Here is a 23,305-nt window from a genome sequence, read left to right as displayed (position 1 = left end):
TTCCTCTGAACGTGGGATAGGGACCAGCATCTCTGGAATTTCCCTGCATTTGGTCGATGCTGTTTATTAATTACTGTGAAAATAAGAAGTCCAATATTAGATCCTAGCATTGAAGGAAGCAGTCCAAAAAGTTAATTGCATCGAGGTCATCGTGCAGTTGGGAATTGAATCAATCTTTCTTCCCTGGCATTGTAGAAAGAGAGTATGCAAGTCAATGCCCTACTAGAAAGCTTTTGTGTACAAAATTTAATACGGGTTTAACCCAGATGCATGACAATAGTCAGTTGGGCTTGACGACATGGTTCTCATCCCGTGGTTGGGTTCTAAAATTATATACTCTCGCACTGTGGTGATGCAGGACATCTCTTACAGTCTATCTTATGATCAAGAAATCAGGTAGAACAACACATTCCTTGCCCATGAGATCTACTTGGGGACTTCTTGGATTAAGGTCTTTTTTTAGTGTATTTAACCAGGTGTTTCTTTCTATGTTATTTTTTGTTAGCTTACCCTGCTAAATGCGGGAGTCTTGTGCACTGGGTACGACCTTTTACTATGTATAATAAATTTGAATGTGTACTAACTTTCAAAATTTTTTTTTACTAATTTTTTTAATACTGAACTTAAGTCTATTATAAATTTTGTATTTACAACATATAATTTTCTAAAAAAATGACTATTTATAGTAAGTTTGATTTTATAATTTTATTAGGGCTAAGTTACGTAGGAAGGGCCATCCTGTTAAGCTTGTCAGGACAACCCGAGTTTCTGCACATGGCAGATCAGATGGGGCCCAATTTTGTGGACTGGTAGACCAGAAGGTCCTCAGCCTATATACTGATTTTTTTGCCAAAACCATGTTTATCAAGTGGCAAGATAAAGCTCTGAAAATCTAGGGACTACCAAGAAGGTTCATGGACGTACACAGACGGATGAAAAAATACACGATGCATGCCAATACACAAGAGGGTATTTGATTGAAAAGGGTTTAAAATTTGACATGTGGCTGATCCAACCCTGCACCTCTTTATCCAATTGTCAGAATTGTCATCTCATCCCGCCACATGGCTAAAAATTGGTAAGCCATAAGTTTATTAGGACAGCTCGTCCTGATGAACTTTTGCCTTTTTAATGGGATTCTTTCTTGAATTATTTTATCTATTTAAGAGAGTTCTTTCGGTAGCAGGAGTTTGAGTTGTAGCTCCAAAACATAGGCATGTTTTTCTTGTTAACTAAGTTGTGAATTTGGGATTAGTGTCTGAGGTCTACTTTTGGTTAGTGCTGATGAAAGCAGCTGTTGGTTGGTGGCTCGGTTCTGTTTTTGTTCTATTGCTGGGTTATTGTTCTCTGGCTTGATTTTCTTCATCATGGTGTCATATTATACTACTGCTGAGGGGTATTGCCCGTGATTTGTATGGAGGACATGTTATAGATATGTTATCTGTAGTTAAGCATTTATTTTGTTTGTATTTCGACAGCTTCTTCATATTTTCTATCTGCTACTTTATATGGAATATTTGTGCATAGGCTCCATTGTCTTTTTTTCTTCTAGTTATGACTTGAACTAGGAAACCGAGTCAGTTTTGTTATATAAATTTTTTATTAGAAATTTCTAATCGACTATTGATGTCTAAGAAGTCTTTTGCTTTAGTAATGAGTGAAGGGCTCAAAAATAAAAATACTCCTAAAGCCACCATGATTCAAATTTTGCAGATTGAATAATTTTGATATGGCAAACAAACTTAAGTCTAAGATGTTTTGTGCTAGAAGCATAAAACAAATCCCAAAATATAAATCCTCCTTTGAGACTTTACTTTATTGGAAATTCATTAGGGGCAAAAAAAAAAAACATATGCCTTATCTGAGATTTGCTCTTAACTTGCTTGAATCATGTTTGGATGGTGCAATCATGGGTTCTGTGGATGACTTAGTAAATAAGCTTCAAAATTTCACCATGATGGCATAGTCAATCATTTATGTTTCTGATATCCATCTAAATCTAAAGTGAAAGTTTTGAACTTATATTATAACTCATTTTTTTTATAAGTAAAGTTTTACTAATATCTAGAAGTAAGAGGTCAAATACTAAAGCAATGTCATCAAAGCTTAAAGGTTATTGCATTTTGTTTTAATCCTGGAAGTGCACTATAATCTCTGAATTATTTGGATATGGAAGAAAGAATGAATTTCATTTGAGAAACCTTGAAGGTGGTTTATGTGTTGGTCCAGCATGATTCCTTAACATTCTGTTTTTTTTCCTCATCCTTTTTCCTTCATTGGCTCCAAGTGACTGCACCTGGAATCACAGACCAAATTCATCTTGATATATAGTTAAATGAGTGATTTTTAGAGTAAAGAAGATCTTTTAATGAGTACATCGTATTACATCCAAATCCAGTGCCTTCTAAACATCCAAAAACCATCACCCACACTTTAATAGCATGAGAACATAGTAAAAGGAGATGTGTACGGATTCAGCATATTTCTTCATGTTGTTAATCCTTTGACATAGTATGGACCAAGGTTGTTTATAATATCTTGCACTTATAGCATTTGGCTGATGGTGAGTGGTGTGACTTCTTGGATCAGCTTACTGTTGTGATGCTTGTGGTTACGAACTGCACTATATGTTTAGTATGGTAAGCTGCATGAGAGATCTAGTTATAATTGAGAATACATCGTATTATATGTTTAGTATGCTTGTGCTGTAAATATTTGTTTTGAAATTTGAACATTACATTCTCTCCTGAAATCTGTTATATCATTGAGAAAGAATGGATAACATAAATGAACTTAGAGAAAGTGCTTTGCTTTGATTAAAATGGAGCAAGTACAGAGAACAAGATTGGAAGTTTGGTAGACTTAACCACTCCACGCACTTGGTTTTGTCCCAACCACTTGGTTCTGCAACATGAGTACTGTTTTACATTCGTACTCTTCATGCCAAAGTCTATGTCCCTCATAACTCTCATACCCTCATCTCTTCAACCCTGGTCGATTTTGGGCGCCTTCTTGCCTATTTAGCACCTCTAATTTGCTCAATCTAACTGCACCTTATAACCAAATCATTTCAAATGACTGTCAAACTTGTTGGTGCTACTATCAAGTTCCTTCTAATGTATTGATTTTAATCACATGCTTCCTATCGTCATTCATTCATTTCAATATTCTAATATAAGATACATTAATTTCATGTATATGACATATGTCGTTTGTTTACTTCCCAACATTCAGCCCATAAAGCCTTTTTCTTTTGATTGGGAGCAGGGATTAAATGCTTTGACCCCAGGAGCTAAGAGGTGCAAACCGTATGGGAATGATCTGAATAAAACATTGTTCGTCTTATAGCTGCTCATAAATATCTTGGTTAGTTTAATGGGATGAGCCAATCAAACAATACTCCAAAAGCTATTACTCTACTATGTCAACTCTGCTTTGATTCTTTGGGCAACAACTTGATCATCCACTCCTTCCTCATTTTTGAATGAATCAAGACCAAAACAATTTTGGGGTATGCTTTGGTACTTAATCATAAGCATCCTACAATAGCATTTTCACCAACTTATACATACTAAAGAAATCCTGTTTTTGTGTCTTTTTCAATATCATTTTTAATTTTATAGATCTTTGGCAGATGTCTTTTGTAATTTTATCTATCTTGCTTCCACTTTATCCTACCTCTCCATCTCAACATCTGCTCAGGTAGTTAGAGAACTGCTTGACTCCCTAGTGCCAAGATCCAACATTGTGGAATTGCCATTTTTGAAACTATTAAAGGCTGCTACTGTGAGGGTGTTTGTCATTGTTACCATGAGTAGGAGTGTCTGTGTTTATTTGTAATTAACGGCTATGAGTAGTTGTAGTTTCCTTTCTTTAGTTATTAATTTTCCTTGTAATTAGACTTATACTCTTAGTAGGTTTCCAGTTAAGAGTCAATTGCTTTATGTTATAAGTACTGGGAGACCATGACTACAAAATACTGAATCCTATCATGGTCCATTGTTTTCGTTTTCTCCTATCATCTCTCTCTCTCTCTCGGTTCTCTTGTTCTTCTTCACAGATCCTGATTGTTGAGATCAGCTTTTGTCACATGGTATCAGAGCTATGAAGATGAAGAAAAAAAGGTAACCCTAGTTGGAAAAAGGAGAAAAACTAGGGTTTCTGCTGTTTTCTGTGCCATGGTTTATTGCATGGATGTTGCCTGTTGGTTCTGGTTCACGTTTCGCTGGGCAGGAATTTTTTTTTTGGTTTGTGCAAGAAGCTCTTGAAAGTTTGATGGTCTGCGATCTAAGTCAATCTCTCTGCTGTTGAAAGTCTTGGTTTCAAACCTGTTGTTGAGGATTTATTTGAATCGATTCATCCCGCTGCTGGTCTGTTGTGGCTGCTATGTTGTGAGGGTACTGTTTGGCGATACCCTTGGGCTGAGAAGAAGACCTAAGGATCCATCATATCGGTGATACAGATTTGAAGACCTACATCCGTAGGAAGAAGGCAAAGCCGTGGCCTAATCTTGTTTCTGTTTTGCTGTTTTGTTTCTTTACTTAAACCACACTCCAATTTGAGTCATGGTTCAATCCTTGGTTCAATTTAAGTTATGTTGGGTCAATTTAAGTTTTTGTTTTATTTATTTGGGTCCACATCACTTTAAAGTCTATGTAGGCTAGAATTAGACTTTTAAGGTGATTGTGTTTTAATAAGGAGTCAGTTGGGGATTTCCCAATCCAACTCAAACTCTGTTTTTGGATTTATAGATGACTGTGTGGGAGTCTGTTTACCTCACCATACGAATTAAAAAAAAAAAAAAACCATTTGCTGCTGCGATTCTTCTCCATTGAAGAGACCTTGTGTGTGATCAAGGAAGGAATTGATGTTTGATCTAATTGACATCTTGTGGTGTGAAGACTGGGTGGATTGTTCTAGTGCTCGTACTCCTGACCTACTGATGTTCTATGATTTTGCTGGTTCCTATTCTAATCTAATTGCCATTAACAAGTAAGTTTTAATCTGAAAATTCCTGCAACTAGAATCTCTGTTTCTAGAAGATCATATGCTACATGTTTTTTGCATGAATTCTACCAAGCCTAATCAGACCATTAGAACCCCTCATCTTTTGATCGAGTCTTCTGTCCATCAAAAGGGAACTCAATCCAAGTTGCAGGTCAATCTGACCTGCGGATCCTTAATTATTTAATTTCTCCCTGGTCTGTCCGTGTGTTTAATCTAGTACTGTTTTCTGACCAGATTCATTGAGATTGAATCTTGAACCTATGCTACTGATTTATGCCTTGATTTCTGGTTCTGTTCATCACATATTTCAGACCTGTTATCAGTATATAATCGATTACTTATTGCTATTCTTAGATTCTGATTTCTGACCATAATACCCCTTGTCCTATTGCTACTAGGACTCACCATATCTGTTGATCTGACCATCCAATTAGGCCCAGATTTTCAGCAGGTCTTCCCCTTTCCCTTTAGTAAACACGACCTCAGTTTTATTACCTTTTAGCCACCTGATTTGCTGCAATTTGTTTTCTCCTTAAATCTGGATTTTTCTGAGTTAAGATCTTATTATTTGACTATTATTTTGAGTCTTCAATCGAGTACTACACTAAGTGGTATCAAAGCATGGCAAAGAATCATCCATCAAGGCTTCCAGATCCACCTGATCTGATGGCTACAATAATGGAGATGTTGAAACAGTTAAATGAGAGGATGATTGGCAATCAAAGGAGCATTGAGGAAAGATTGTTATCAATGGAAACTCGGATTACTACATCCTCACATGATACTCACATTCTACCTGAGGATGAGACAGAGAATCCAACACATTCTACAGCTCATGTTCCTAATCGGAGGTTCATAGGTAGGGGGTCTACAGTGCAACTGACTACGAAGGGCATGTATGGAGCTATTTTAATGCTGATCAACCTATACTCAACTGACAAGGTCAAGCTTGAGCTCAAGGAGTACACTGGTAAGCATGACCCCTAAATGTTTTATGATTGGTTGGCAGCTCAGGACAATAATTTTTGTTGGTTTGAGCTATCTGAGACAAGGGAGATGAAACTAACTCGAACTAAGCTAGTTGATTCAGCACACGAGTAGTGAACCCATGAGAATGGCCTTGAAGACCGTGGTAGAGCACCCGTTACATGGGTAGAAACGAAGCAAGAATTGAGTGACAAATATTTGCCACCAACTTTCAGAGTCGGTTACAGGACAAGTTCAATTCTCTTCAACAAGGGAGTTTATTAGTTGCAGAGTACACGGAGCAGTTTGACTCTCTCTCTCTATCTCTTCTCGTATTGGATTAGAGAGAACTCGTATTGGATTAGAGAGAACGGTATATTATTACTATCTCAGTTCAGGTTGGGATTACAGACTGATATCAACAGGCCATTGGTTGTAGAGATGTGGTCAATGTACGGAATTGTTTTGAGAAAGCCCTCTGAGCAGAGGAGTTAGTAGCACCTGTAGGAAGAAGGTTTGGATATCAAGCTGGGGAGAGCAAGAATTTTCCAGCACCTAAACCCACTATTGCAGCCCCTACATGCGCACATTCCTACACGTTATGGCAAGGGGAAGGCACCTATGATCAGTGGCGATAAGGTGCAATATTATCATTGTCTAGAAATTGGACACTTTGTGCTAAATCTTGTCCAAATTGTCAGAAAATAAATGCGGTTGATGAAATTGAAGAGACTTCTGATGATAATGATCCTGACCTATAACCATACCCACTTGAAGATGGGGACTTTAATGCGGATGACTATGATGAGACCGATGAGATTGATGATGGGTCTTATGGTATTCCTGTGGTTACTCGTATCTTGGTGGCTGAAACCAAGGGGGAAGATTGGTGATGTAATTGCATCTTCTACAGCCATATGCATTCAGGAGACCATACTATACAGGTGATAGTTGATGGCGGCAACTGTGTCAATGTTACTTCAAAGGTTTATGTGGAGAAGGCAAATCTGAAAACTGAGAAGCACCCACAACCGTATAAGGTTTCACTTCTGAAGGACAACAGTTTGGAGGTAAATCAGCATTGTTTTCTGTGCCTCTAAAGCTTCATTGATATGAGAAATATGGTGTGATATGATCCCTGCGAGGCTTACTAATGTCTTACTCAGCAGACCATGGATGTGTGATAATGATGTTATGGTTGGGGGTAAGAAGAACCAATGTGTATTCAAGTTTTTGGGACAGCATCCCGTCTTTCATCGTGTTAATGTACCAGCTGAGATCCGCAAGTGCCAGTCATTAAGGACCAATCATAAGAGCACTGATTCTGAAAAGAAGATGTTGGTCATACCATAAAAGGAATTCATTCAGTCCAGCCACGACACCAGAATGATTTTAGCTCTTGCAAGCTCACAAATCCTATCACAGAGCTGATTTATGATTTTTCTGATTTAGTACGTGTCTACCTGATGAGTTGCCAGATGAGTTACCTCCCATGCAAGATATTCAGTATGCCATCGATTTGGTACCTGGTTTAGTGTGTTCCCCAACATCAGCAGAAGATGAATCGACAGAATCATCACCATTTGTAGCAACATTCGATAGAGCAACTACAAATTCACCTTCTTTCAACCACTATATCCAGGTGTTGGTATAGGCATCCGTCTAGCTCATCTATTTCGGCCTTATGGAGTAAAAGGAATGCCATTGATTTGGTACCCGGTTTATTGTTACCAAATCTCTCAACTTACCGTCTCAGCCCTGCATAGCATATAGAGCTAAAACGGCAAGTCGATGACTTACTAAGCAAAGAGTTTATAGAGGAGAGCTTATGTCAAGCCCCAAACCCTGGTAAAAGGTATGACGTTGGCCCTCATGGGCTGCTGTGTGATAACGACTGGTTTCTTGCCTCACACATACATACTACAATGGTTAAGTTGCGCTATTGCAACCTATTGGTTACGGGTTCAAAACTTGGAAACAGCCTCTCCTGCGAAATAGGGGGTAAGGCTGCGTACATTTGCCCCTCCCAGATCCTGTAGTAGCGGGAGCCTTGTGCACTGGGTGGCTCTTTTTGTTTTTACAGGATCGAAGTGATTATATTCCATTCCATTCTTCCTATTTACACCAAATTTACATTCCCAAAGTAATTCCTGTTACATCTCCTTACATAACTTTACATGTTCGAAATCTCTGTATCATTGTATTACTTCCACAATATCTCCTCAATTACATGTTTGTCAAAATCACAAAAAAGAAAGTTTGTACTGCCTCTATCACCTGATCTTCTACTTAGAGGGTGCTATAAAATTCCCTCTACCTCCAAATTTGCACTCAGCTCATCGACACTGTACATGATCAGGCTCTGTAAAGAATCATAAACGGTGGGGTGAGCTCAACTGGATCAATGAGAAGAATAAAGTCACACCAATAAAGCAAATCATGCATGTTGAAGTATTACCGTCAAGATCTAGGGGCAGTTTAGTCTTTCTATTCTCTTTTCTATTAGTTCTTGAAGTTTATGTAAAGTCAATTAGCTGTGAGGGGCAGTATTGTCCTAAATTTTATTTTGGTTTATTATTAATAGAGAGGGACAGACCTGTGGTAGAACATTCTGTTCTAGCCGCAGGCTCTCTCCCACCTTTGGAACTTGCATGGTTCTCTTCTTCTTCTTCTGTTTCTTCTAATCTGGTTATAAGAATCTGATATTCTAACATGGTATCAGAGCTTTTATAATCAGATTAGGTCCCTTCCACGATTTTTTCCTGCTGATCTTCCTTTCATGATTTTTCCTTGTGGTGTGCAGCCACCTATTGCTGCTTTTACCATGAATTAAAATCACTCCTTCCATTATTAATGGAGTGTTTTTAACCCTACCAATACTACTGATGCTTGCTAAGTTGAAGATTGTACTGCCTACAGCCAAGGACTGCAAATATCGATCCTAGGCAAAAACCCTGAAGCAATTGATCTCCTCCGTGTGGCTGTGTTGAGGCTATGCTGATTGAAGACTCTGGTGCTGTGGTTCTTGGTTATTAATTGCAATGTTTTGCACATCAAATTACCTGCCTTTGCTGCATAATTGAAGTGGGTGATATTTTCTCCAAAATCAGAGTTCGATCTCCTCTTGAGCTATTCCTTCGATTTTTTTTTTTTCTGGCTGCTGTTGGGTTGTATCTTCTGCCCATTATTGAAGACTCTTATACTGCTGTGGTCAGTGTGTGTTGCTGTTTCTTGTTCCCATACTCAAGAACCATTACTATTGCCTTTATCGGTTCTTGAAACAATACTCTTACCATGGCTGATACGAAGAATACCACAGATACTGTTAATGTGCAGATTACATCCATTAAACTCAAGGGGAGTTCCAATAATCTTCTTTGGGCACAAGCTGTCCATGTCTATATTATGGCTAAGGACAAACTTAGCTATATTACCTCTACTCCTCCGGCTCCAGAGTCAAAGGATTATAGTGCCTAGTGAAGGAGAATGCAATTATTTTGATTTGTTTATGAAACAGCATGGAACTTGATATTGCTGCCAATGTCATGTTTCACACGACTACGAAGGGAATGTGGGATGACTTGAAGGAGACATATTCTCAAGAGAAAAATTTGACCCGGATTTATGATCTTTATGAGAAGCTGTTCCAATTCCAACATGATGTCAAGTCACTTCAGGAGTACTACAGTGCTTTTAAGGGAATTGTTGAACAGCTGAATGTGTTTCAGCCCGACAACCCCTCATTGAAAAATTGAAGGCTCAACGGAATGAGTTCTTTCAAAAATTTTGGTTGTGTTGAGTCCAAATTTGAAGGCTGTGAAGGGTCACTTACTGGTTGGTGAATCAGTCCCCACACTTAATGATACTTACTCTAGGTTGCAGCGCATTGCCTCTCCTAGTTCCAAACCAGACACCACTCCCAAGATAAACTCAGTTTTCACTACCAGTAGAGGCCGTGGCAGAAGCCGTAATTCAGGGGGAGGATGTGGTGCTGGTGGTCGTGGCTTAGGTGGGCAGCATATTGACAAAGCTGCCCGACAGTGTTCTTATTGTGGGAAATCAAATCACACTATTGAGATCTGCTGGTCCAAGCATGGCAAACCAGAGTGGGCTCAACACTTGGCCAATCATGCAGCTCCTGAAGATGGTGCATACATGGTTGCACCCAGTGATACTAAATCAGGTTCAGCCGTGGCAGATTCCTCCACCACCCTTCGTGATGAGGTTCATCAGTTCATGCGCCGCATAAAGTCTGGAGTCATCCACTTTCACTACTGGGGCATCTACTTTCGCTGCCACACTGGCTCATGCAGGTACACTTGCTTTTCTTTCCACCACTTCTACACCCTAGATTATTGATTCCAGGGCTTCCGCTCTCAGGACTGTTATTTTCAGTTCCATTTCATCTAATTCTCATACTCCCCCTGTTATCCTTGCCAATGGATCTTCTACTCCTGTTACTGGGCATGGTACTGTTTGCCTTAATTCTAACCTTTCTCTTTCTTCTGTATTACATGTACCTCAATTTCCCTTAAGCCTTCTTTCAGTTAGTCAACTCCCTAAAAATTTGAATTACTCAGTTACATTTTTTCCTTCTCAGTATCTTGTTTAGGATCTTCACACGAGGAAGACGATTGGTGGAGTGTGTGAGAATGATGGCCTATATTATCTTTATAATGCTGATCCATGTGCTTCTGCTGCCTCAACTACTGTTGGTGGAGAGTTGCCATTCCAATGGCATTGTAGGTTAGGACATTTGTCCTTGTCTAGGTTAAAAATTCTGTTTCCGCAATTTCAGTCTTTAGGCAGGTTAGAGTATGAGGGGTGCGAGTTGGGTAAACATTATTGTGCTTCTTATCCATCTCGTACTGTGCCCCATAGTAGTTCTTTATTTTCTTTGGTGCATTCAGATGTATGAGGTCCTTGTCATGCAAGTAATAGATATGGTTTTCCGTATTCTGTCACATTTGTGGATGATCATTCTAGACTTACATGGTTATATCTTTTAAAGGATCATTCTGAATTTTTACATGTATTTCGCAATTTTTGCAATGAAATAAAGACCCAATTTAAATCTTCTATTCAAGTGTTTCGTTTTGATAATGCCTTGGAATTGGTTCAAAATGAAATTTCTTCTTTTTGTGATGATAATGGCATGATTCACCAAACCAGTTGTTCCTATACCCCTCAACAAAATGGGGTAGTGGAACGGAAAAATAGATATTTACTTGAGGTCGCCCGTGCTATGATGCTTCATATGCAAGTGCCTAAACATTTTTTGTGTGATGCAATTCTTACGGATTGTTTCTTAATTAACCGAATGCCTTCTTCTGTGCTTGCCGATAAGTCTTCCTTCTCTGTTTTATTTCCGAACTTCCCGATTTTTAACTTACCACCTCTTGTTTTTGGCTGTGTCTGTTTTGTTCATAATCTCTATCAACTAGGTGATAAGTTAGATCTTAGGTCTACTAAGTGTGTTTTTCTGGGTTATTCCCGTACTCAGAAGGGATACCGGTGTTATGACCCTATTACTCAGCGACAGTTTGTTAGTGCTGATGTCACCTTCTTTAAAGGTACCTCCTACTTCTCTGATCAGCCCGCCGTGTCGGATGATCCTTTGACTGTGTCTGTCCTTCCTCCCATCCCTGTAGTTGTTCCTCTATCTAATCTTCCACCACAGGTGTATTAGCGTAAGAGGCATATTGGACAGCACCGTACAGATACTACTGGTCCGTCTCCATCTCTTCCTGCACTGACTTCAACCTCTGGTGTGGATCCTCTCTTACTTGCTCTTCCTGACTTACCAGCTGAACCAGATGACTTGCCAATTGCTGCTCGTAAAGGTAAGAGGTCATGTACAAAAAAATCCTTAGTTGCTTATCCCATTGATAAGTTTGTGTCTCTCTCACATCTTCCATCCTGTTATCATAGTTTTGCTCACTCTCTATCTACCTATACCATTCCTCGCTCCCACAATGAAGCCCTTACCATCCCTACTTGGAAGAAAGCTATGGATGGGGAATTGGATGCCTTATTGACTCGTCATACATGGGAGTTGGTGGAGTTACCTCCGGGTAAAGACCTGGTAAAGTGTAGGTGGATGTATACTATTAAGTATCACTATGATGGTTTTGTTGAGTAGCTTAAAGCTCGTTTGGTAGCTAAAGGATACACCCAAACTTATGGTGTAGACTACTTCGAGACTTTCTCTCCTGTGGCACTGTTGAATTCAGTTCACCTTCTTATTTCTATGGCTGTAAATTTTGATTGGCCTTTATTTCAGCTTGACATTCCAAATGCCTTCCTCTATGGTGACTTACTCGAGGAGGTCTGTATGGAGCAACCTCCAGGGTATGTGGCTCAGGGGGAGAATGGTGGACGTGTGTGTAGGTTACACAAGGCTATTTATGGGCTGAAATAGTCCCCTTGTGCATGGTTTGAGAAATTTAGTGCTATTGTGACTGATTATGGTTTTTTTCAGTGTTTTTCAGACTATTCAGTGTTTGTTCGTCGTTAAGGAGAGAAATTGGTTGTTCTTGTTGTCGATGTAGATGACATCATTGTGTCAGGGAATGATGAGGGTGGCGTTAAAGATGTAAAAGATTATTTATAGCAGCATTTTCAGACCAAAGATTTGGGTCAGCTTCATTACTTTCTTGGCATTGAGGTTGTTAGAAGTAGAAAGGAGATCTACCTGTCTTAAAGAAAGTATGTTTTAGATCTCTTGACTGATACTGGTATGCTTGTTGCAAAACCAGTGGATATCCCTATTGATCCAAAAAAATTTGGGATTGATGATGGTGAACCTCTTAACGAGGCACATTCCTACAGAAGCTTGATTGGAAAGCTAATCTACTTGACTGTTACTAGGCCAGACATAGCATTTGCTGTTGGTGTTATCAATCAGTTCATGCAGTTTCCTTGTAAGTCTCATTGGGATGCAGCGATTCGGGTTCTCAGATATTTGAAGGGTGCTCCTGGAAAGGGGCTTATTTATCGTCCCAATAGACATATGGAGTTAGTTGCGTACTCGGATGCAGTTGGGCAGGTTCGGCTAGTGATCGTCGGTCTACCACAGGGTATTGTACTTTTGTTGGCGGGAACCTGGTTACGTGGCGAAGCAAGAAACATACCACGGTTGGCAGGTCTAGTGCTGAAGCAGAGAATAGAGCTATGGCACATACTACTGCTGAGTTGATGTGGATTTGGTCGCTTCTCCTTGAGATGGGTTTTCCGGTACTGACTCTTATGAAAATGTATTGTGACAATCAGGCAGCCATCTACATTGCTAGTAATCCGGTCTTTCATGAGAGGACCAAACATATTGAAGTGGATTGTCATTTCGTTCACAGTGCTGTGTTGAAGAACTTGGTCGAGACTCGAGACACCATTTGTTTCTTCATCTGATCAGCTAGTTGATGTGTTTACCAAGTCACTATTTGCCCCTAGCTTTTGTTCTTGTTGTAACAAGCTAAGCATGGGTGATATATATGCTCCAGCTTAAGGGAAAGTGTTGAAGTATTACCGTCAGGATCTAGGGGCAGTTTAGTCTTTCTATTCTCTTTTCTATTAGTTCTTGAAGTTTATGTAAAGTCAATTAGTTGTGAGGGGCAGTATTGTCCTATATTTTATTTTGGTTTATTATTAATAGAGAGGGACAGACCTGCGGTAGAACATTCTGTTCTAGCCGCAGGCTCTCTCCCACCTTTGGAGCTTGTGTGGTTCTCTTCTTCCCCTCTTTCTCTTATTCTTCCTCTGTTTCTTCTAATCTGGTTATAAGAATCTGATATTCTAACAATGCATACATGAAGAAATCATACTATAGACATGCTTCTTTCATGAATAAGTGAATATGGAATATAACATATCTCTGGTCATATATATTCTGTCATGCATGGTATTTAAAAGTAACATTGAAAATGTGTTCAATGAAAACATTGTTCATCTTTTAAATCTTGAGGCCAGTTTTTCAGTAATATGAACTACCCTGTGCATCATAAGATGAGGACACTCCGCTGATCAAACGGCTACCTGTCTCGAGTCCTTTGACAGCATAGTTGTCACATCGTCACGGCGATCCAAGTTGGTGGAGGGGTGTCTAATCGATATATCAACATGTCGCCCGCCATGGCGGTTATGTCGACCATGTTTTATTTTTTATTTTCTCTATTTTTAATGTCATTTAGTATGCTATAATATATACCCTATAACATAAAAAACAAACATGAAAGTGTACTACTAATCTACTATGGTTTAATTCATGAAAGTGTAATATCCATTAGTGTATATGAATTATGAAACCATGGATTAGCCTATCGAATAATTAATAGCAATAGTCTTGCTGATCATAAAGTTGAAAACAAAAAAACAATTTAAAAGAACATAATTTATATTAACTTATTGAGTGAAATCAGTGAATACTAGTAATAAACAGCCCATCTAAAGATTGTATTTCTAAGTAAATAGTTCACTAATTTCAGAAATTAGAACTTAGAAGGGGAAAGAAGAGACAGTAAAACAGGTACTGTATTTTGGTTGCAAGGTAACCAGAAAACAGAGCAAGTACTTGCAGTGCAAGGAAACCAGAAAATAGAGCAGGTACCGTGGGACGTAAACTACTGAGTCTCTGACTTTAATAAATCCCTCCCCACATCTCTGTCTCTCGACTCTCTCCCTCTGTCTCTGTGAGTTTGTGTGTGTGTGGCTATGTGCAAGGGAAGAAGAAAGAAAGAACCGCCCCTTCTCTGTGACTGTGTGGCTGCAAGCCTGCAAGGCAAGAAGAATAAAAAAGAAAGAAGAAAAAAAAACTCTTGTGATTGTGTGACATTGGCTGTAATAACTAAATAACTAATAAGTAATAAATCCCTCCCCCCTCTCTGTCTCTCGACTCTCTCCCTCTGTCTCTGACTCTCTGTGTGTGACTCTGTAAGGCTGTGTGCAAGGGAAGAAGAAAGAAAGAAAAAAACTGAAGATTAAAAGTGAATACCTGAATATTACACTAAGTTACTTATAAAAAAAAAAGGAGAAGAGGATTCGCTGGAAGTGAAGAAGACGAAGAATTGAGAAGAGGAACTGAACTGAATTTTTTTCTGTGTCTCTCGCTGGAGTCACTAGCTCACTGCGTGTGTGTGTGTGCGTGAGTGAGTGAGAAGAAGAAGAACTGAAGGCGAGAGTTTCCGGAGGACTGGGAGGAGAAGAAGAAGATGAAGTGATGAACCAAATAAAAAAAAAATAAACAAATACTTACCTGTAAGCTGTAACCTGCTTGAAGAAGTTTCTGCCTGCCGGAGCTGGGACTGGGAGTGTTGCCGGAGCCATAGGAGGCCGAGAGCCCTAGAGTCGATGGTCAGGAGGGGTTTCAAGAAATCTAACAACTCTCTCGGTCTCTTCTCTGCCGATTTCTATTTCTCCCAAGGTAGGAGTTAGGGTAAGTTAAATACTCAAAAGTCATTTACTAATGTTTTTTTCATATTTTTTATGTTAATGTGTATTGCAGAGTTACACCTCCGATACACATTAAGGAAAAGGCATTTAAGCTCTTACATGGTTTTAAATTTTTTTTTTTCAAAAACTTAAGTTTTATGCACTGAAACAGGAATATCGGGCGATATGGACATATATCGTGGTATGGCGTCCATGGTGGCGCCATGGCGACGCCATGAACTCCATATCGGTCGATATATGTACATCTACCATATCGTTGGTATGTGTACCTCTTCCCACCGCCAGGACACCATGGCGACGCCATGACAACTATGTTTGACAGTGTTGGCCAGCACCTCCTGTCACTTCCAAGTCCTTTGATGGACACCCCGAGTACTTTGACAGGATGGACATGCCCTCATTCAGTACCTAAACCCCAAGTCCTTCATTTCATTTCTTTTGTTTTCTTTGCTTTCTTTGCCTTCCAGTTCAAGCTGTCCCTTCCAAGTCCTTTGATGGAAGCCCCAAGTCCTTTGACAGAGTGGACATCCATGAATTTTCAGGTACATTTCATTCCTAATCATTCAATCTTAGGCTTAAACATTCATGAGGTCCATATTGTTCTTTAGAAGTCATACCATAATAAAATCATGTTCATACTATATCAAACATGCTAAATGATATCATACATTTCATTCTTTAAAACCATAACTCGTGAGAAAATGCCATCAAATTCAAAACACGCATGAAAACATTCTAAACCATGAAATGCCATAAAAAATCTAGGTGATATGACAAAATTCCACTCACCTTTACTCTTTTGGGCAACTAAAATGTCCAACGTCCCAAGTCAGTTGAATCTCAAGATTCCTACATAAATAATTCATATCCACCAGGTCCTTCCATAAGTGAACCTAGCCTAGTAGGCAAAATTCCACAATTCCCATTAATATTCCCTAAAAAACACCCCTTTTTGGTCATCCGGATGAAGTGTTGGTCGACCCTTATACATCTGAGAACCATAGTATTAAATCTCGCCTCGAAAGGCCATTTCGACCAGACCAAAATTTTCGAGGTACCGAAATTTTGCCGAAATATTGTATTTTATCTATGAGTTTTGCTTGGCCATTTTTGAGGGTGTAAAATGCCGAAATGACTGAAATAATCGAAATTTCGACGAACCGGTGCATTTTTTAGACCAAAATTTCTGAAATCTTGCATTTTTTCATTTCAACATAGCATCTTGTCTCGGCTTGGCCGAAATTTCCGAAATTTCGGCGAGATTTCGAACTATGCCTGGAACAACCGATTGACCGGTTCCTGGGAAAATCTTGCTCGTGAGTGGCAGTATTGTGTCATTTCTCCCAGATTTTCTATGAGATTTCTACTTCTTCAATTCAAACTCATATAACCTATCACGAATTAACCTATAGGACTTCACATAAACCCTAAAATCATATATAGAAATTAACTGAACTATGGGGAGATGGAAATCTACCTCTTGAGTGTCAAAAACCCCTCTTCCAAACTTGTCATAGTGTTGAATCATCCAGATGCATACTGGTTGACCGCCATATGAGGTTATAATGCATGAGAGATGATGTTATGCATGATGAAAATGCATGGTGATGCCTGTGCATGTATGAAAATGATGGTGTGCATGGGGTCATGTAAATATGACATGATTTGATGTATGATCCCATGGGTATGGCATAGGTTGGTGATGAGATGCATGAATGGTAGCATGCATGATGACTTGATGTGATGCATGTGCATATGATGGAGTAATGATGGCAATGCATGGTATGTATGTAAGATGATGGTAATGCATATGCATGCATGGTGCATGTGATCATGGTTGATTTATAATATGCATGTCATGTGGTGTTGTGGGCCATATGATGATGTGGCAAGGTCACATTATAGGTGACAAGGCCATGAAGACCAAGGAAGGCAGCACGCACTAGGAGGCCACACAGCCAGCCACAAAAGCTAACCATGCTGCCACAACAGCCTCATGAGTATGACAGATGCGGCCATGCATATTGAGCAGCGACGGGTGCCTAACTCAGCTTGCAGCCAAGCACAATGAGAGCCTCATGTTGAGGACTTTTAACAAACATCTGTGCCATTTCATGACACAGAAAAAAATTGAAGGTTCAAAATGAGATGCTCTCGGGAATGTGCATGACTGAGAGAATTTTCAAAAGTCGATTTGCTTCCAGAATGTTAATAGCCTTTGCATTGGAATGATTCCAATTGGGTTGAGAGCACATGTCACATGGTATATATTCTGGTGCCAGGTTGGCCATTGGCCGTGCTCAATGTATATTGTATACAAGCGTTACATAGGATCAAAATTCCAGGTTATTGAATACATGCAAAATGGAGCACTTAAAGATTCTGTTTTGAATTAATCTAAGTCACACATCTCGTTTCTGATCTGAAGGCTAAGGTGTTATCCGAAATTTTGAATCAAGATCTAATGGCCAGAATGCCATCTGATCAACTTGTTATGATTCATACCTCCACGACAACCAATAGTGATTGCCGTCATGTCACGAAAATGCTCCAAAAGGATATGTTTGCCCCTGGGAGGTTCAAAACCTCATACCTTTCTCATTTTAGACTCAATTTGAGTTCTGTAAAGTGCCGTGGTTTCCTGAGAATGAGATCTTGCCTTTGGGGGTGGTTGTGTATGCTCAAAAGTGCAAGAAATTGCCTATATTTGAATTTTGTGAGGAAGTATGCATTGTGAGCAATGGGAATGATGTCTGTTGATTGAATCTTCATCCTTGGACCCTTGGAGGTGTATAGAGCTGTGGAGTTTACGCAACCAAACGCTTCCTGAAGGATTAGGTTCAGAATCTTAGTTTATAACCAGAATAACCAGAACCACAATGAATAAGTAAGACCAGAATCAAAATTATTTCAATAAACAACAATCAGTAACTCAGATATGGTTAAAAATTTATGGATTACTATAATCTGAGGTAGAAACAACATACCAGAATCTGGAACCAATCCAATGATGCGACTGAAAATTATGGTAGAATCCTAGTTGGATTCAGACTTTTCCAAAACTATGAATCAATAACAGAATATGGATTGGATTCAGAACATTAAACGGATGCAATCAGATTTAGCAACAGTGGTAGCAGAACGCAGATTCAACAACAGGACAGTATTCAGGTTGTAAGAGTTGAGAACAGTGATCCAAACATTGACTGTAACTTGGTATCAGTCCCTAAGAACTCAAGACTTCAAGTAGTAGAAGAGACTTTAAAGATTGGCACCTTATTGTATGTACCTTTAGAAGTTCCAAATGCCGGTATTCAGGTTGTGACCTGGGGTTGCATTTTCCTGTTTTCCATTTGAGATCCATTATCTTTTGAAGAGACTTTAAAGATTGGCACCTTATTGTATGTATCTTTCCTGCATAGATCAACATGTTACAAGTTTCCTGTGCAATGTGTTGCTCACTCTTAATACAAACCAATTAATTGGTCATGAATGCCTATACGAGTAATAGAATTTGCAAGATTTAGACCAAAAATAGGGTTTTTCTGGGGCTTAGAGCAAAGGAACGTGAGATGCAGTGAATAACATCTTTCAAACCACCGGTACCACCACCAACTCTATAGTAGCTTGGGGGGGGGGATTTGGTTTAGTGAATTTTGCTTCCCTTGGGTGCTTTGCTTGTATGCTGTAATATTCTATTTTCCCTTTTCTTAATATTGTTCCTCTTCCTGCAGGTTGGTTGTGTGTGTGTATATATATATATATATATATATATAGCCAAACAAGAAACAAGATCTTTTCACAGAGAAATAATTCCAGAATTGAGGAGATTATCCATAACACAAAATCAGATGGTTGAATGGGGCTGGAATCAAGGTTGAGTGTAGGGAGAATATGGAGGGGAAGATATGCTGAAAGTTTCAGCTAAATCAGGTTGTTACAACTGTAGATATGGGCAACTCCTAGTGACAATAGGAATAGGGGTAAAGCAGTAATTTAGAATCAGAAATTAGGGTTTGAAAAGTGAATCTAGGTTGCTGATTTCAGGTATAAATAATCCTAATATCAGTAGCCTAATCGTTTCATGAAAATAGAGTTGGTTTCAGATATGTAATTAGGGTTCTAAGATAGAAGGGCAAAATAGAGATTTCACAAAATCCGCCAATCGATTGGTCAGAAAGGGCTGAGATTTGAATCGAGTTTCAAGTTTAGGGTTGTTAAAATATATGTATATCGAGCTCCTAGGGTTAGAGTATCTGAAGTTCTTCAACTATGCCCTTGTAACTAAAAAATATTCATTCAAGGTTTTATCTCCCTGTTGGAAAGTAAAAAGTTTCTCATAGAGATCATACATGCGGGAGGTATTCCTTTCTAGAGAAAAACTTTCACGCAATTCATTCCAAACATCCTTAGAAAGTGAGTGAAACATCACATTGGATGCAATAGCAGGTTCAACACTGTTCCATAACCATAACTTGATGATAGAATTTTCTCGCATCCACTTATCATAAGCTGTAATTGTAGCAGGATCCTTTGGATCACGGTCAGGAGGATCATCAGTAATGTATTTTGGTTTGCCTTTGGCATAAATGTAGGCTTGCACTGCTTGGGCCCATAAGAGAGAATTTGAAACTCTGGAGAGTTTAATAGTAGTAATCTGAACTTGGACATTGTCCGTAGGTGGTTTAGGATCAGCAGCCATAATAAATTCTATGATCAATCACAAGTATCACCAGCAGCAGTAATAGATCTAGGGTTTGAAAGATACAAATTTCAAGAGGATTGAATCCACTAGTACTATCAGCAACAATAGTAATAATCGGGTCTGGAACAGAACCAGAATAAGGTTTAAATAACACAAAAATATCAGCAGGTATCGATTTAGAGTTTGAGATCCCAACACTCAACAAGGATCAAGTCTTCAAGGATCAGCAGCAGCAGTAGTATCAATCGGTTTTTAAATAGAGCCAATTTTAGGGTTTAAAAACAACCCAAAACCAGTGGCAGCGGGGGGTAAATTAGGGTTTAATAGCCCAACTCCAATAGAAGGATGATTTAGAGTTTACCAGCCTCAAATATCAGCAGAGAAGATGGACCAAGAGTTGCTGATGAAGTAGAAATATCAACCGCAAGATCCTGTAGCAGGTAGGAGATCGATTGGAGAAGAAACACTTGATGTAGAGAACCCTCACAGGGTATCGCAGGTATAGTAGAACCAGAAAAGTTTAAAGAATCCACTGAATCTGCAGTCTTCAATGAGATCCATTGAGATGAATCAAAAGCAAGGCAGTAATTATCTCCAATCGAACTTGGTAAGTAATAAAACCCTAGTTTTCAATTGAAAACTACATCTAGGGTTTAATCTTAACGGTATGCAGCATAGGGTGCTGCACCCTTTTAAGAGAAGCTTGAGAAGATCTTCAAACCAGAATCTGATTCAACAACCAACTATCGGTTGCTCTGATACCATGTAACAGAATAAGCACAAGAACACCAAGACTGAAAGGGTGGAGAAGAGAGAAGGGGACCGATGTTATGAGAGATCGAACTGATCAGTCCCCCCTCACAAACCTTTATTTATATATGAATTGAAGGTACAACTTTAGATTCCTAATCCTTCTAAGAATCATAGAAAATAAAAACAAAATTAGAAACAAACTAGAACTAGGACTAGGACTGACCATCCCTTATTTATAACCATAAGGTGAGACACCCAGGAGCTCGGTATCTTGATTAGAATAAGGAATATTCTAATTGAGATACTCTAACCCTAGGAGCTCGATATACATATACTTTAACTAGGGTTCTTGAGATTCAATCAAAATTTCAGCTAGATTTGATGGCTGGTTTGCTTAATCTAAAAAAAAGTTTTATGTTTGATCTTCTAGAAAGTAGAGTTCTAGTTGTAGGAAACTAGAAGAATATAGTTGTTAATGGATGACGGAGATGATGGAATACTAAGAACAACAGAAAATAGCACCTGGGCTTCACACTGCAAAGTGGTTTGATTGGATCAAACACCAACCTACCTTGATTGCACATAAGGTGTTTCTTGATCAAACACAAGAGATTCTTCACCAATGGAGAAGGAGATCAGCAATAGCCTTTTCATTCATCAAAATTCGTGTACAATGCTAGGTCCCTTACAAACTTATATAGAAAACTCAAAAATAGGCTCTTACATTAAAAAGGAAAGGCCTAACCCAATCTTTAACTAATAAGGTAACCTATACTGACTAGGAAACTGAAATAAGAAAGAAAACCGACTCAAAACAGGACTGGATTTATAGAATCCAAATCCAGCCTAACTAAATAATAATTAAAATATAGAAATAAAGACACTTAACTAAGTGATCTCGTATTCCTAGCCTATACCCATATATTATAGGCCCATTAAAGTGGCCCATTACAATGAAAACCCATTGGACTAAAGGCCCAACACATATATAACCCAACCCAAGGCTTACTTCCATTAAAATAAGCCTATTTAGGTGATCTAACTGCATGAGAGAGAGTTCCATCCACTGCAAATACACTGATATTTGGAATTGGAGGGGGAAAATTAAAGTTTCATTGTTTATGGAGGAAAATGAGAGAAATATGATGAGGAAGGAAAGAAGAAATGAGTGGGACTCCTATTTCTGGTTGATTATCATTGCAATTATTCTGCATAAGTTCTTCATGTGGCTTCTACAATTGGCCAGATATCCTAAAAAATCTAGTATCTCATATCATTGGAGATTTAGTTGCAAGAAGCTGTTTGGGGCTTTTACCATAAAAGTGTAAGTGGCAGGATTTTCAGTGCAATAGCTTGTGGCATGGTGTGAAGTAATTTTAACATGAACCGTGTGTTATTTATCCCTCTTCCCCCCCCCCTCCAAAAAGAAAAAAAGGAAAAAGAAAAGAGAACAGTGTGTTAGATATTCTTTTCTTTGTTTATCCCTCCTGTTAGCATTATTATGGAGTTCCTTTTTTATTTAGTGCAAGCTGGATTTTCCTTCTTCTCTTATTTGTACAATCCAGCTTGAGGGGGAGTGTTGGAATATGTAATCCAGAATACCGTGGGGGTATTCTGGTTCCTCTGGGGTTAGTTTATTTTTTATGTTATTAAGTATAAGTCGGCTATGTGGGTTTTAGTCCCACATCGCCTATTTTAGTCTCTTGTAACTTTCCCCTCTATTATAAATAGAGGGGCTTACCTATCAATTAATATAAGCAATTATTCTCTAAAAAAAAAAAAAAGGGTATTCTGGTCTTTTTTTGGGGTAATTTTATTCTTCTTATATTATTTTGGCATTCCTAGTTATAATGGGAATTCCTAATAGGAATAGGTAAGGGAGTCATTCCTATTTTGATTAGGAGTCATTCCTACTTTGATTAGGAGTAAGTTTCATTCCTAATTAGACTAGGAATAAGGTGTAATTCTGTTTACTATAAATAAAGGGGCTGGGTGATCGATTATGACACTCAAGCATTCAAGCATTACAACTTCCATCTTCTCTTCTCTCTTTTCTCCTCTCTAAAGTTACTGGTTACAGGACCTAGGTTTTCTACATGGTATCAGAGCAGTAACTAAGTACCGGATTCTCTCTGTAATTGCTGTTTTGAGAGTCGTTTTTTATTTCTAAGTTGAAGAAGAAACCCTAGTTCATAGAAGAAGAACTAGGGTTTTGTATTGTTTCGATGACGATTGTGTATGAATATCATACCAGCTACTGCTGATCGATTTCTGGACTTATTCTACTGCTGAGACACCCCGGCTGCAACTATTTGATTTCTGGGATTCACTCCTCTGCTGGTTTTATTTTTCTTTGTTGCAACTATTTGATCGAAGACGAAGATATGCAGTTCTACCATATTGATGATTTTATTGCTGTTTTCGTACATG

General features: G+C 38.8%; 1 protein-coding gene and 1 long non-coding RNA gene across 2 annotated transcripts in view; one reads left to right on the top strand and one right to left on the bottom strand.

The window, feature by feature from the left end:
• LOC122653828 (CASP-like protein 5A1) overlaps positions 1-23,305 on the top strand; it is a 53,642-nt gene that overhangs the window by 564 nt on the left and 29,773 nt on the right. The gene's annotated exons all lie outside the window — the stretch shown is intronic.
• LOC122653830 lies at positions 1,226-22,294 on the bottom strand. Its single transcript, XR_006331854.1, has 3 exons — positions 22,112-22,294; positions 8,131-8,135; positions 1,226-1,351 (listed from the first exon to the last, which is right to left on the bottom strand). It is a non-coding gene; the product is annotated as an uncharacterized LOC122653830 (long non-coding RNA).

Source organism: Telopea speciosissima, chromosome 3, assembly GCF_018873765.1.
Source record: "Telopea speciosissima isolate NSW1024214 ecotype Mountain lineage chromosome 3, Tspe_v1, whole genome shotgun sequence".
Lineage (NCBI taxonomy): Eukaryota > Viridiplantae > Streptophyta > Magnoliopsida > Proteales > Proteaceae > Telopea > Telopea speciosissima.
This window is presented reverse-complemented; position numbering and strand designations above follow the sequence as displayed.